Raw genomic sequence first — 15,152 nt, 5'->3', positions numbered from 1 at the left:
CGAGATTCACTAAAGATTAGTGATCTCCTTCAGAATTTCACTAGAGGTTACTGATCTCCTTCGAGATTTCACCAGAGATTTGTGTTTTCTTTGGGATTCACCAAAGGTTTGTGACTCCTTCAGGATTCACCAGAGGTTGTGATTTCTTTCGAGACTTCACCAAAGGTTAGTGATCTCCTCCGGGATTTCACCAAAGGCTTGTGGGTACGTCTCACCTACGGTAGGACAGGTTCATTATCCATTAGATGACCATCCAGGATTCGTAGAGGTTTTTCCTTGTTTCACTAGAAAGTTGCATTTATTGGACATAAATGCAGAGCCTGACCCCAGTAGTGGGGTTACTTATTGAGTATTTTATACTTATTCTTTATTATGTTATGTTTTCAGATAGGATAAGAACACACCGACGAATGAAAAAAAGAATCCATGATTGTGCCACTGGGACCAGAGAGATGCTTCCTTTCATGTTTTCATGTTTTAAATTCTAGTCTTGATGTTTGAACTTAGAGTTCCATTGTTTGAAATTTTTATTTATAAAACTTTATGAAATTTATTTTTATTTCAGGGGGACCTCGACCAAAGATTTTCGGTCATTTAGATTTTACAAAAGCTATTTATTTAATAAAATTATTTTGATTTTAGTTAATATTTGTGGGAGAGTCATTTTAAGATTCATGTATGCATGTAGTAACGACCTAGTATAAGTCCTAGAAAGTCGGGTCATTACATAAATTTTCTCCAACCTCCATCTAATATTAAATTAATAAAACTAATATTTATGTGGTCTCCATCTCCGCCCGATTTCAGTATTGTTGTCTCGTGTCTGTCTTGCTTCTACCATCGATGCCTATTCCTCCCCTATTACATAGTTGGAGTATTCATTGTCTGGATATAAGAACTCAAGCTACCATTTATGTTTTTATTTAAATATCTTCTATTTTTGTCCTTCACTTTGTGATGTTCTGATTTTTTTTTTATTAATGGCACATTGTGATTGATTTCCTCTTTTTTTTAAAAAAAAAAAACCAATTCCTAGAGTGGTGGTTCTTTGCATTTTTTCCAAGTTTTGTACATCAAACTTTCTTCTAATTCATTTCATTCGTAAATAGAAAATGGGATTTTAATTTGGAGAATTTTATTGTTTTCACTTTTGATTTTGTATATATTTGGTTAGCTAATTTAGTTGGATTTGCAAAGTCTCTCCTTCATTCTTCACCTGGTGGCAGAAGATGCAACATAATCCTTATTCTTCATTGGGGGGCGATGGCAAAAAGTAGCAGACATCAACCGGAAAAATCTAGACATTAACTTCAAATCTCAGGACTAAAAGTATATTTTATCCTTTTTATTTTTGTTATTGTCTTTTTTTTAAAAAAAAAATTATAATAGTAATGTTAATCTTATTTTTTCACGGTTGTTTTAGTTTTAGCTCGCTTTCTAGTTCTTATTTTGGTTCTTTTTCATTGCTCATTCCTTTTTGTTTTTGCTCTGGTTCTTACTTACTCTCTTATTCTTTACATTTGGTTTATTTTAGAACTAGAACGACTTTATTCATTGTTGCTATCGGAAATGAAATTGAGAGCAAAGAGCTAGAAAAAAAAAAAAAGTCTAGAAGAAGAAGGGAGGGAGAGAGAATGATGAAAGTTAAGCGATATGAAGAAAATGAAGAATTAAAAAAAAAAAGTTTGAAAATGGTTATAAAATCTTATTTTGAAAAATTAGGTCAAGTAACATTGGACCTAATTCTTATTGGTCAAAATCTACTCAATAATCTATTAAACTTTCATTAACATACTAATGTTTCTATATTTTCGTTTTCATGAATTTGACAACTACATGTCCAAATTACTTTTAAAATTTTCTAAATTTTCAATTTTATGTGTAAGTTCAAATTGTTTTATTTTGTATTTAATAAGTCAAACAAAAATCAATCATTTTAAAAACTTAAATTAGATAAACTAAAAAAAAACGAGAAACACAATTAAAAAAATAAAATGAAATATTGAAACAAAAATTTACTCATTTGTGCAAAAGTCTTTTCTTTTGTGGGGAAAAAAAAGAAATGAAAAAATGGCGAAGGGCAAAATAGAGAGGACAAAAAGCTGTTGTGTGGAAAATTTTTGAAGATGAGAAAATTCTTTGTATAGTTGTTTTCTTACCGAAGTTTATTAAATTAATAAGGAACTAAATCTTATAATGATGTCTTTTTTAAGAATTTTTGTGGATTCTTAAAGAAAATAAATTCAATAGATTACTGGCAAGATTTTTTTTTAGTCAGGAAGATAAAAATATGATATTTAATATACATTTAATGATATATTTGACATTACATAAATATGACATTCAAAATTACTATTAATCATAAATCTACCATTGAATGATAAAAAGAAATAGAATATTATAAAAATTTTGGGGTAATAAATAAGTAGCTGGATTTGGAGGATGTAAAGCTGATTTATTTTTATTTTTTTTTGGGGGAAAAAGATGATGTTTGTGAAATTTGTGTACAAAAAATGCTATATGCTATAATTTTTGTAGTTTTATTGAGCCGTTGGATCCAATATCAGTGACGCTCTCACAGTTGGGCTGGACTTTTCGATTAAAAAGAATTGGGCCTGAAATCAGCCCATTTCCACGAAGGAAAAATAATAATTAATAGTAATAAAATTCTGTAGATTAAGACAAAAAAAATATAAAAAGGGGCATTCCGAGAATCGAACTCGGGACCTCTCGCACCCAAAGCGAGAATCATACCACTAGACTAAATGCCCTTCACATTAACTAATAATTCATTATCATTATCAAACTTGGATGCTATTTTAAATTTCTAGCCCATACTTTTATAGCTTTATTTCGATTTTTTTTTTTGGAAAATTATCATTTTTTAGTTCTCAAGTTTTGAAGAATAAGTGTGTTTGATCCCGAAAATCATCCTTATTTCCTGATCTACACTCGCAATCGCAGTCAAAGAATCTTTTTAGTTCCTAGTTTTATAAGAATAGATTTACTTCGTCCCTGAGTTTTCAAAATAAACCTTTTTAGTTTCTGAATTTTTAAAGGTAGGTTTAAAAAAATCTCTCTAGTAACTTTATACTATTATTTTAAATAATCATATAACATTTTAAATTAGAAGAATGATTATTAAAAACTACATCCTTTCTTCAAAGATCTTTTAAACATAGTTTTAAAGCTCAATGATTAGAAAGGTACATTTTGAAAATTTGAGGACCAAATATACTTATTTTTTTTAGGACTAAAAAGATAAATTTTTAAAACTTAAGAACCAAATGCGCATATTCTTCAATACTTGGTGACTGAAAAGATAATTTTTTCTCTCTCTCTTTTTGTAAGAAAAAAAAATATATGATTACATATTGTTTTCTACCTTAGCTTGATACCAAAAGTCGTAACTATTTGCAAGGGAAAACAAAATATAAAGTTTTAAAATTTTTGAAGGAAAAAGATATTATTGTCGGTTTAAATATATTTCCATTGTTAGACCGTGATGCTTTCATATTTATCGTCTAAATCAATCTCATACACGAAATGCTACACCTCTTCATCATCTAACCACTTCGATCTGGATAGTTGTAATGGGATAAATGATGTGATTGTCCATTCCAAACATATTTCCATTTTTAGATCGTGATGTTTTATCTATGGTCTAAAACACACTCATACATCAAAGGATATACCACCTTCAACCCAACCAGTAGTAACAAAGAAAGAACGTGATCATTCATCCAAATATATTTTTAGCATTAAATCATGATATTTTATACTTACTATAATTATTAAAAGATATATAGACAAAATGAGTCGATAAATATTCTTCCATTGTAGTGCCGATAATGATATTTTCTTTTTATAATTAAAGCAATAAATAAAATAGAAATCAACCGAAAAAATCAACATCTTAAATAAGAATTATCTTATCGTGTTTATATATGGCATACGCAATGGTGGATCTAGAAATTTTATTGACGGAGATTTATATATAATTTAATAAAAATAAATGTGATGAATGAAACTTGAACTTGGTTCTAGAGGGGGGCTAGAAAGTAATTTTACATTAGGTTAGTTAGTGATTTTGTTATTATCTCAACCTTTTATATATATATATATATATTATATAAAGAGCATTGAGAAGGGTTGAATCCATACTAAATCCACTCTTCAACGTACGTGTAACATAATTTAAAGATGAAATTAAAAAAAATATATATATCGCGATAAATTAAGTGAAATAGTAAATGGATATTTCATATATAAGAAGGTCATTAAAAAAAATGTTTTAAAGTTAAATAAAAAAAGCACTATTTTTCATGCCAGCCACTCGCATAATGCGACACTTTGGTTATTACTTTGTCCATTTTAAAATTTATTATAAAACATAAATTTAATAGTTTAAAGCCAATTTTGATAAAATAAAAATTATGCTTAAAAATATAAATTGAATATTAAATTAATTTGGGTGATGAAAGACACATTTCGAAGATATTTTAAGTGTGATAAAAATGATTTTAACAATTTTAAAATCAAATTCAAACATGCATTAAATTTCAATGAAACAAAACTTGACCAAAACATATTGTCCTCAAATTTAATCTCACGAACTACAAAATTAATGAAATTAAAAGCTAGTTTTGATGAGAAAACAATGTAAAGAAAAACATAATAAGATAAAGAAATGAAGAAGATGCATATATATACATAAAAGAAAAAAGATTTGATTAATACCGTATTTTTAAAATAGTTGTTGGAGAATACAATTTGGTTAAATTGTCAATTGGGCTTGAGATCCAATTCAATTCAAGTTCAATGAGGGAAAATTGGACCAAAGAAAAGGTTGAGTCCAAGCACCATGTTTTGTCCAAGTCACTTTTTAGACCAAATCTAATTATTTAAGTTGTAATTTTTTTAAGCCAAATAAGCATCGTTAAATAATAAACCCAACTCCATCGAATCATAAAATACTTAAGCTGGATTGATTTGAGTTTACTCAGGTCATTATTTAGATTTTTGTTTTAAAAAGAAACAAAATGTTAATATGTAAAAAAATTATCTAATTATTTTATTAACATTTAAAAATTACTTTCAATTTATATTATGAAAATTTTCTGTCCATAGTGTTAAAATAATTGTTGGAGAATAAAAAAATTATGAAAAAATTAAAATAAACGTATGTATATATAATTGTATTGGAAGTAAAAAAAAAAACATACTTTTTAAAATTAATAATAAGTTCAGGTTAATCCAATTATTTTTTGAGTGAACTCATATTCAATCCAACTCATCAAATTTCATTTATTCCAACTCAACTAAACTTAAATGAACCTATGTTGGACTGGATTGATCAGATTTTTTGGACACTCCTACTTGAGAGTGAAAAGATTAAGGAAGCTAAAGCATACTTGAAGGTTGAAATTAATTTTAACTCAAGAATTGATGGTTGAAATATGGAAGACAAACTTTTTTAAGTTCCCAAAAATTCTCAGATTAAAAGTTTAAGAAGATTTAAGAGGTTAAAACTTCCTTAGATTTTCAAGAGAAAAAATCAAAAGACTATATATTAGAGATTGAACTTATTATATAAAATATCATATAAATCAAAGTTCATTCAATGAATTAAACAATGGTATAAAAAGAGGTAATAATTAGATGGAATGAAAATTAAGAAGACAATATCAAATTATCGTAGAGATATGAAAGGGACTTGTTATCTTGTAAACTGAAGGTGGATATTTAGAATATTTTAATCGAACACAACAAGGAGAAAAAAACCAAACGTTAATAGAGTAATTGTCACAAATAGCAAAATTAGCATAAATATTTATAAATATAGCAAAATTTTTAAAATTAATAAAAATAATCCATACTAATGATATTTTTGTTATATATTTATTTTTTTTAAAAAAAGATATATTTTTTTAATTTGTTTATAATATAATAAAATTTGTAGACATATAGAAATGTTGATATGTCGACAAACAAAATATGTATATATTAAAAAGAACGTGGAATAATATTCACCAANCATATAGAAATGTTGATATGTCGACAAACAAAATATGTATATATTAAAAAGAACGTGGAATAATATTCACCAAGTCTATGGTCACCCTACTAAGAAAGGTCTATGCTCACTTCTTCAAGATTTGTACGACAATGTGATTATTTCTGCCATGTGACTTTGTTATCAAATACTGCGTACTTACTTTTTTTTTTTTTTATTGTTTTGAAAAATTGGAAAAATCATCCCAAAAATTGGGTGATAGTTATAATTACACCTTCAAAATTTTAATGGTAAAAATTGGGTTCTCAAATTTCAAAATTGGACCAATTAACTTAGAATAGTTGTACAAATTAGACCACCAAATGATAAAAATTGACTCCTCAAACTTTGTTACAATTTCTATAATTATATAAGTTTAAAGGTCCAATTTTAACACGTGTATAAGTTTGAGGATCAATTTTTACAATTAATAGTTTGCGGATATAATTGCAATTATCACCATACTCTAAGTGTGGTTTATACAACTTGTCACTTTTTTTCTTTTAACAAAGATATTGGAATGCTAAAAAGAGAAATGGACTTCATAGTTTAAGATCAAGGCACATACAAAACAAACGAAACCTTCCAAACACAAGAGAAAAAGTAACTACAACTCAAGATAAAAGGTCCCAATGAGAAGAACCCTCATGGGTCATCTCAATAGAAGCCCAAATCCCCAAAGAACAACAAAGAAAAACTCAGACAGAGCAACCTGATTGATCACCTGGAGAGGATGCAAGATAATTTCATAGACATGCAAATTATGCTCTTGCCAAATATGATAAATAGCAGCATACCAAGTGACTCTCCAGACCTTACACCTCAATTGATTGCCTACATTAAAGTGACAAATCCAATTGAGCATCGTATCCCAATAAGAGATCCCGTGGGAGCACCCCCTCCACCCAAACGCATATCCCTCCCAAATGGCATGGCTAAAAGAGTACTCAAATAATAAATGAATCCTAGACTCAAAGTTACCAGTGCACGTAACAGAGTAATTATGGATATAAGAATACCATCAACTAATACAATCACATGTCTATAATAGACTCCGAACAACAAGTCATGTTGCACATTCCTCCTGTACAACCACTGCCACTATCAAATCTACCTAAGTAGAAAAATCAACCAACTATTAGGAGTCCAGTTCCAAATCCCATTAAGGTGAGGAAGTCACCAACTTTTACATAAAGGTTATTTACATCCAAAATAATTGCAGTACGTATGTACTCTTTTCAATATTAAAGTACTATGAAAAAAGTTTCAGACAACAAGTAGAGTATATGAGATTTAAAATTTTTGTTCTTGAATGCTCTGCATACTAATTACTTCTAAGTTTATGCTCACTTTGAGTCGTAACTACTAGTTTAATATATATTATTGGTCATAAACTATGTTAGTTTTGGTAAATTCATCGTTTTTTTTTTAAATCTAAAAAATACTCCCCTATAAAATGTTATGTTACAAACCTTTTATGAGGTATTTAATAGATTTTACCTTATATTTAATAGAACTTCGATATATAAGGAATACATTTTTAAATTTTTTTACAAATCTACTGAACATAAAATTGAATTTTGAGTGTAATAAAACAATACTAAACTTTTAATTTATGTCAAATAGTTTCTTGATTTGTTTAAAAATGTCAAATAAATTAAAGGCATATTGCACATAAAATTAAAAAAACCAATGCTTTATTAAACAAAAAAAAATTAAATGTTTGGGGATTTATTAGAAACTTTTTAAAGGCTAAGGGCTTTTTAGATAAATATTGAAAATTCAAACTATTGTAATAATTTTAAATTTCAATGACATAATTGAAATGGCTAATTAAAAATTTAAGGATTAAACTTATAATTTAATCTATATAAAAAAGTAAGTAGAATCACGTAAATTAGTTAATTTATTGTTATAATTTTAAATTCAATGACATAAATCTACTCAAGTACCCAAGAGCATAGCTAAATTGACTTAGACATATATCCCGAATAAGAGCTCAGAAGTTTGATCATTATTGAACTAAAAAAAAATTCAAAATAATTTTTGTAAAAAGTAAAAGGGAAAATATCTTTTTGGTCCCTAGATTTTGAATATAGTTTTTGTTTGATCACTAAGTTTTCAAATGTTACACGTTTGATCTTCAAATTTTGAGTTTTATTTCAATTTAGTCCTTAAGTTTCGAAATATTATAATTTAACCTTGAGATTTGAGTTTTGTTTCAATTTGGTCTATAGGGTTAAGATTTTACATTTTTAACTTCAATTTTTCAATACTCACTTTCAATCATTGATGTTAAATTAATTAAAAATAATTATTAAGTAAAATTTTTAATTTAATTTTAAAAGTGATAAAAATAGTGAAACTTAATTAATTATAATTATTTTAATGATTTTTAATTTATTAACACAAATTAATACCAAAGATGGAAAATGAGTCTTTAGTGAATAATCGAGGTTAAAAATATAAATCTTGAAACATAAGAACTAACTTGAAACAAAACTCAAATGTCAATAATAAAATTATAACATTTTAAAATTTAGGGATTAATTGAAGTTAAACTCAAAACTTAAGAATAAAATATTTAACCTTTTAAAATTTAGGAACGAAATATAGGAACGAAATAGAAACAAAATCTAAAATGTAGTGACCAAGTATTTTTCCTAAAATAAAAGTTCATAATTTATGGAGACAAAAATACACAAAATTTGTGGCCACGAGTTTTGTGAACGTGGGAGAACATTTATTTAGAAAGCGACTTGCATTCTTAAATAATGGAATAAATGAAGGAGTATAGTTTTATATTCTTAAATGGACCTTTAATATTAATATTATTATTTTCAAAACTTATTAGAGAAATATTATTGTTTTGAAACTTATTAGAGAAATATTGTTGTTTTGGGAGTTCGAGGCTAGAGGTCGAACGTTGAGAACTCGACTAATGTGGAGGTCGAACGTTGAGAACTCGACGAACAAAGAAAAACTTGGAAACAATACATAGGCCGAAACTTCAACCCTCGACAAGGGAAATCTTGCGAATCTCACTTAGGTTGTCGAAGGTTAAAGTTTCGACACACATCCACTCTCGAGATTGCAGGTTTATTACTTTTCTTTTTCCTTCATAGAGGAAATAAAGTAATGAGATGGTATACTATATGTATCTGTGTACTCGAGCTGCTTCTAACAACTTATGCATTTTGTTATCATTTCGAATTAGACGGAGGCTTGTGGGATTGACGTGAGGGGGTGGGGATGGGCATATATTTCTGGAGCGAACTCCAGGCGAATATGAAGTGCATGGATACAAGTTATGGCTTGGAATGAAAGACAATTCGAATTAGCTTTGTCTACGAACAAAATTTTGTATATTAGGTTGTCGAAGGTTACACACATGTTCGAAACTTCAAAGCGATTAAGGAGATAAGTGGGCTGAAGCAGATTAAGGAGAGAGCGAGATTCAAAGCGAGATAGTAGGAGAGAGCGAGATTCAAAGCGAGATGTTAGGAGAGAGCGAGATTCAAAAACGAGAATGTTGGAGAGAGCGAGATTTAGTTTATATTGACTAATCTGCGACTACATTGAACTTGGTAAAATGAAATGGTTGAATAATTGAAAAATGAGATTATTAAGGAATACACATTGAATGCTAAGATTACACATTGAGTTTCTAGTAGTAGATCCATAATCAAAAAAGTGTTTGGATTGTTCCAGAAGAAATGAAAGCTAGTAATCATTAATGGACAGAGAGATCGAGATATTGAGAGAGAGCGAGAGCGAGATCGAGATCTTAGGAGAGAGCGAGAGTGAGAGAGCAAGATCTTAGGAGAGAGCGAGATTGAGAGAGCGAGAGTGAGAGAAAGATCTTAGGAGAGAGCGAGATTGAGAGAGCAAGATCTTAGGAGAGAGCGAGACTAAGAGAGCGAGATCTTAGGAGAGAGCGAGAGTCTTCACTTTATTTGAACTTTCCATAGAAATATATAATATATAAAAAAGAAAAAAAAATAGCTAACTATAATTGAATATATTAGATTATATACTATAATTGAATAATCATTAGACAATAAATTGAATATATTAGATTATATACTATAAAATTGAATATAATAGATTATTATAATGTAAAACTTTATTGATTACAAAAAAAAAAAAATTGAATATACAGTATATATTATAAAAAAAATTGAATATACAATAAATTATAATAAAAAAATTGAATATACAATAAAATGAATATAAATAAAAAAATTATTTATTATTCAATCCCTAACTATCTGAAGCCCGTCTTAGTAACGAATGACACTTCCTTCGATTATGTCCTAACTGGTTATAAAATCCACATCGTTGTCAAGTGGCTGGTTCTGTCCATCCATCTCGTTGTTGATAACGTGAACTTTTCGGTCTACCAAGTCTTTCTCAACAATGATGGATCAGGATGTAAGAAGGGTATATTAGGGTGCGCGAGCATATATATTACAAATGATGGGTGGAAATCTGTTTTCAGATAAATCAAGTCATTTGTTCACTTGATGTTCCTGCAACTATTAGCTAACCTCCATGATGCGGGCAGTATTTGTGGGGTGGAGCATGCTTGGCATGGTTGTATAGACAACTATGCAAGCAACAAGATCTGAGGTTCGAGAGATAGTTGGGCCTCTCATACTTTTGCACTATGGTGATTGGGAGCGATTTCCAACAATGCTCCACAGCTATATCATGTTAATGACGCTCAATTAGTTGGACGAGCCTACGGTTTCGGTATGTTGTTTTTAATTCAATTTAATTTTTATATCACTGATCTAGTTAATTTAAATTCTAAATTATCAATTTAAAAATTTAGGTGGAGAGACAAATTTTGTGTGACTAGGACAGCCACACATGTAGTCAACTAGTATAGATACATGTTTAATCTGCTTCAATCTAAACAAGTACATTACACTAACCAAATTGATTATTTTATTCACATTTTTATTGTATTTGTCTTTAATATTCTCTAATATATATTTTGTGTTTCAGGTTATTTGGGGCCGTACAAATTATTGTGCATACTTTGCCTAATTTTTGTTCGAATGTTCAAAACATATGGCGGCCGATGAGTCCTCTCATATGTTTCACATTAGTGAGTGACATCTCCTGACAGGGTGATGAGACAATTTGGTTTTCAGCAGGATGTCCCATCGCCTTGTAATACTAAACCCGTACTGCATGATATTAACCTAAGGACTGGAGATTGGTCCGAAAAAGGTGCACATTTGGTAGTGTGATGCACTATCGTGCAAGGTTTATTGCAGTGGGGGTTTCTCTTGAATAGTTTGACACAGATGTCATTCCATAAATATTCATTGGTATAAATATAACAAGACGCTACGTCACTCGTCCGGGAGCAGCTGTGGGTCATCTGGTAAATGAATGAATATTATCTATTTTTAATTTAAATTTATTTAAATATTATCTAATTGTTTTTATAATTCACAGAGATCGAATAACAGTAGACTCTGTTGAGGTTGCGATGATCCGAACCATGTTCTTGCTATATGTAGTGACAACCAAAGCTATATGGAGGAAATTTATTATATGTACGATATACCTATTGTTCCTCCACCAGCTTCTAGACGTAGAGACCTGTTCGCGAAGAGGATGAGTTTGATGAGGTTGCACATAATGTGGAAGAGTTGCCCCCTATGACGTAGACGCAGAGTCAAACTATTATGTTAGTCCGATGATGATGATGCAATATTTGGTTCAGGACATTATGACTCAGAGATTGGTCCTTCGTCTTCATATGTGCATGGACATGTCGGGGGTCGTGGAGAGCATAATGAATATTTTATATTATGAAGTGTCTGCAGAGGTACTAGGCAACATCAGAAGAACACCGAGCAACCTCAAGTTCGAAGTCGACGATGACAACCAGCTCGAAATCGACGACGTCCGCCTTGTGGGACACATTGATTTTTGTAATTATTTTTATTAAATGAGATATTTAATTTACATTTTTTTTTAATTTTTATGAGTTATTATTTTTTTTAATTTATTCTTTTTAGAGTTAAATAAAATAATAAAATATTTTTAGAATTTTTTTATAAAATGAAAAATTAAAAAAAAAAAAAGATAGGATTTAGAAGGAAGAAGGTGGAATGTATAATAATTAAAAAGAAAAAAAAAGGAAAATTTGTACGGTATTCTCGCTCTCTATCAAAATCTCGTTATCTCGCTCTTGCTCTCGCTCTCTCAAAATCTCGCTCTCTCTCATAATCTCGCTCTCGAATTTGATTGGGAAGTTCAGTGGCAAAAATAAGAAGATTCATTAGCTCGTTATTTAGTCAGACTTGCAGAGATGACAGAAAAATTATTCAACAAGTTTTGGAAGGAATTCCAGGGGGACCTTATGAAAATTTAGAAATATAATTAAACAGACTCAATAATAATTTAGGAAGGGCAAGGTCGAGGGTTCAAAGTTCGACGTACAAGTGAAAGGAAGGTCGAGGGTTCAAAATTCGAGTCGAATTTTCAACCATCGATTTATTTTAAAAAAAAATCAATAATATTTTTACAAATAGTTTGAAAACAACAATATTTTCATAAATAGTTTCTAAAAGGATAATATCCTTTTAATTTTTCCTTCTTAAATAATTATTGATTAATACTTTCTGTGCTTTAGATTTTCTTTTAAAAAAGGGTGCTATTATGAAATGGGGCTTATTAAATATAAAAAATATTTAAAAAATATTTACACTTCATAGTAAAAAATTTCATAATATAAAATATTTTTAGATTCTTTTTTATAAAGTCTAAATATTTTTGGAATTTTTTTATTTATAAGAATTTTCCTTATAAAATTTTGAAAACTGAAATAATTAATTTGGAAAAATATTTTTTTAATTCGTTGGTCTGGTTTTTATTTTGTCCTTAAATTTCAAAATGTTACACTTTTAATCCCTAAGTTTTAAATTTGATTTCAATAATTTTAAGTTTCAAAATGTTATAATTGTATCATTGATATTCGAATTTTATTTTAGTTTGGTCCTTAAATTTCAAAATTTACACTCTTAACTCAAATCTGAAGGGGAAAATTATGATTATTTGAAATTTAGGGACTAAATTGAAGCCAATCTCAAAACTTAAGATTTAAAATGTAACATTTTGAAATCTGGGAAACAAATGAAAACTAGACTCAAAATCTAAGACAAAAAAGTATATATTTTTAACTAATTTTAAAAGATTTTCGAGAATTATAATTTAAATTGTAAAAATTTAAAGTCCAAAACTTATATATTCTAGGGTTAAAATACTCTTAATCCCTTTACATTCAAGTGGCATTCTAGTGGTAGAATTTAGTTTTTATACTTTTAAATTTGTAATAATTTAGTTTATATGGTTTAAAATTTGTAACTTTATGTCCTTATTATGAAAAATCCCATCAAATTAATGTATTAAATTTTATTTTGTAACAATTTATGGTAAGTTTGGCATTGCTTTAACTTTTAAAATACTTGATGACAGTTGCGTTTTTAAAAAAATGAGTTATGAAATGAAGTAAAATAGTGTTGGGTCAATTTTAATTTTGAATTAGAAAAAATTAATTGCATTGTTTAGTAAATTAATACTAAATTGGTCTAATTTAGTTCTATGAACTAAAGTAGACTTATTATTTTAATTTTTTTTTATATAATAATTAATTTATAAAATATTTATTACAATTTTTATACCATTTGAATATCAACAAATTTTGTTTAATCTAAATTATATGATGAAATTTAAGAAAAGTAATGGTTATAAAAGATCGAATCAATTAAAATTTAAAAATAGATATAACAAAAATGATTGTTCACGAACTAAATTCTTATATAAATAAAATTAACGAACTAAATAGTATAGAAATTCGTCGTAAGAACTAAATTGTTATTTCGTTAAAGTATAAGGACCAATATCGAAACACGTCCCATGAGAATTTGAAAGGGGATTTTCATAAGTTTGAAGGTAAGTAATAGTATGGACCTATATGTGTCTCCTTAATTGGGCGATTATATGGCTTTGGAATGTGATTGATGGGTGTGTGTGTGTGACAGCCGAATTTCTTTTTCAGTATGGTCTATTTCTCCATTACTACCCTCCTCACCGGCCACCGCCCAATAATTTTAGGGTTTAAATTTTAATATAACTTTAAATCGAAATATCATTTTGGTCATTATAACATTCAGAATATCGACGTTGATGGAAATATTGAGATCTTAATTTAATGAAAATTGATGAAAATTGTTATGGTTAGTTAATGGAATTTTGAGTGTGTCTGTATTAGATTATAATTGACCATTTTTAATTATTATTTCTATAAAGTAAGTTATAAATAGGTTGTCAAATTTTTCGTGTCATTACTTAGGAGCTTGTTTCAGACCATAAAAAGATTTATCTAACTTGCAAGATTGAGATAATTCTAGTGAAAATTGACTATAGATGGAAACTAGCCCTTTAATCACACCACGCCATGCGTGTAGGATGCCCACCATTCCCACATTAATCTCTCTCCTTAGTCCCTCTAAAATATGGGTACTCTTTGGAGTCCAAACCTACAACTCAAGGTAGAAGTATATAAATGAAGTCTCACTTCCCAATCTTAGCAATGTGAGATTCTCAAACGAACATTTTTTTTTATTTAAAACTTAAATTTTCACTAAAATAATTGAAAACAATTTTCACTAAAATAATTTAATGGACATGAAATATTTGAATATAAAATAATTGTAAATTGTTTATTATAAAATGAAGTGGATACAAAAAAAAAAAGTCATAGCATTAAACTAATATAACATAATAAGAATAATAAAAAATCATAACATTAAAGGACCTTTAATATTAATATTGTTGTTTTCAAAACTAATTAGAGAAATATTGTTGTTTTGAAACTTATTAGAGAAATATTGTTGTTTTGGGAGTTCGATGCTGGAGGTCGAACGTTGAGAACTCGACGAACAAAGAAAAACTTGGAAACAATACATAGGCTGAAACTTCAACCCTCGACAAGGGAAATCTCGCGAATCTTGCTTAGGTTGTCGAAGGTTGAAGTTTCGACACACATCCACCCTCGAGATTGCAGGTTTAT

General features: G+C 28.5%; 1 non-coding gene across 1 annotated transcript; it reads right to left on the bottom strand.

Annotated features, from left to right (window-relative positions):
• Window positions 1-2,699: 2,699 nt before the first annotated feature.
• TRNAP-UGG lies at window positions 2,700-2,771 on the bottom strand. The gene has a single exon. It is a non-coding gene; the product is annotated as a tRNA-Pro (tRNA).
• Between the last annotated feature and the right edge of the window lie 12,381 nt (window positions 2,772-15,152).

The sequence above is a fragment of the Benincasa hispida genome, chromosome 4, assembly GCF_009727055.1.
Source record: "Benincasa hispida cultivar B227 chromosome 4, ASM972705v1, whole genome shotgun sequence".
Lineage (NCBI taxonomy): Eukaryota > Viridiplantae > Streptophyta > Magnoliopsida > Cucurbitales > Cucurbitaceae > Benincasa > Benincasa hispida.
This window is presented reverse-complemented; position numbering and strand designations above follow the sequence as displayed.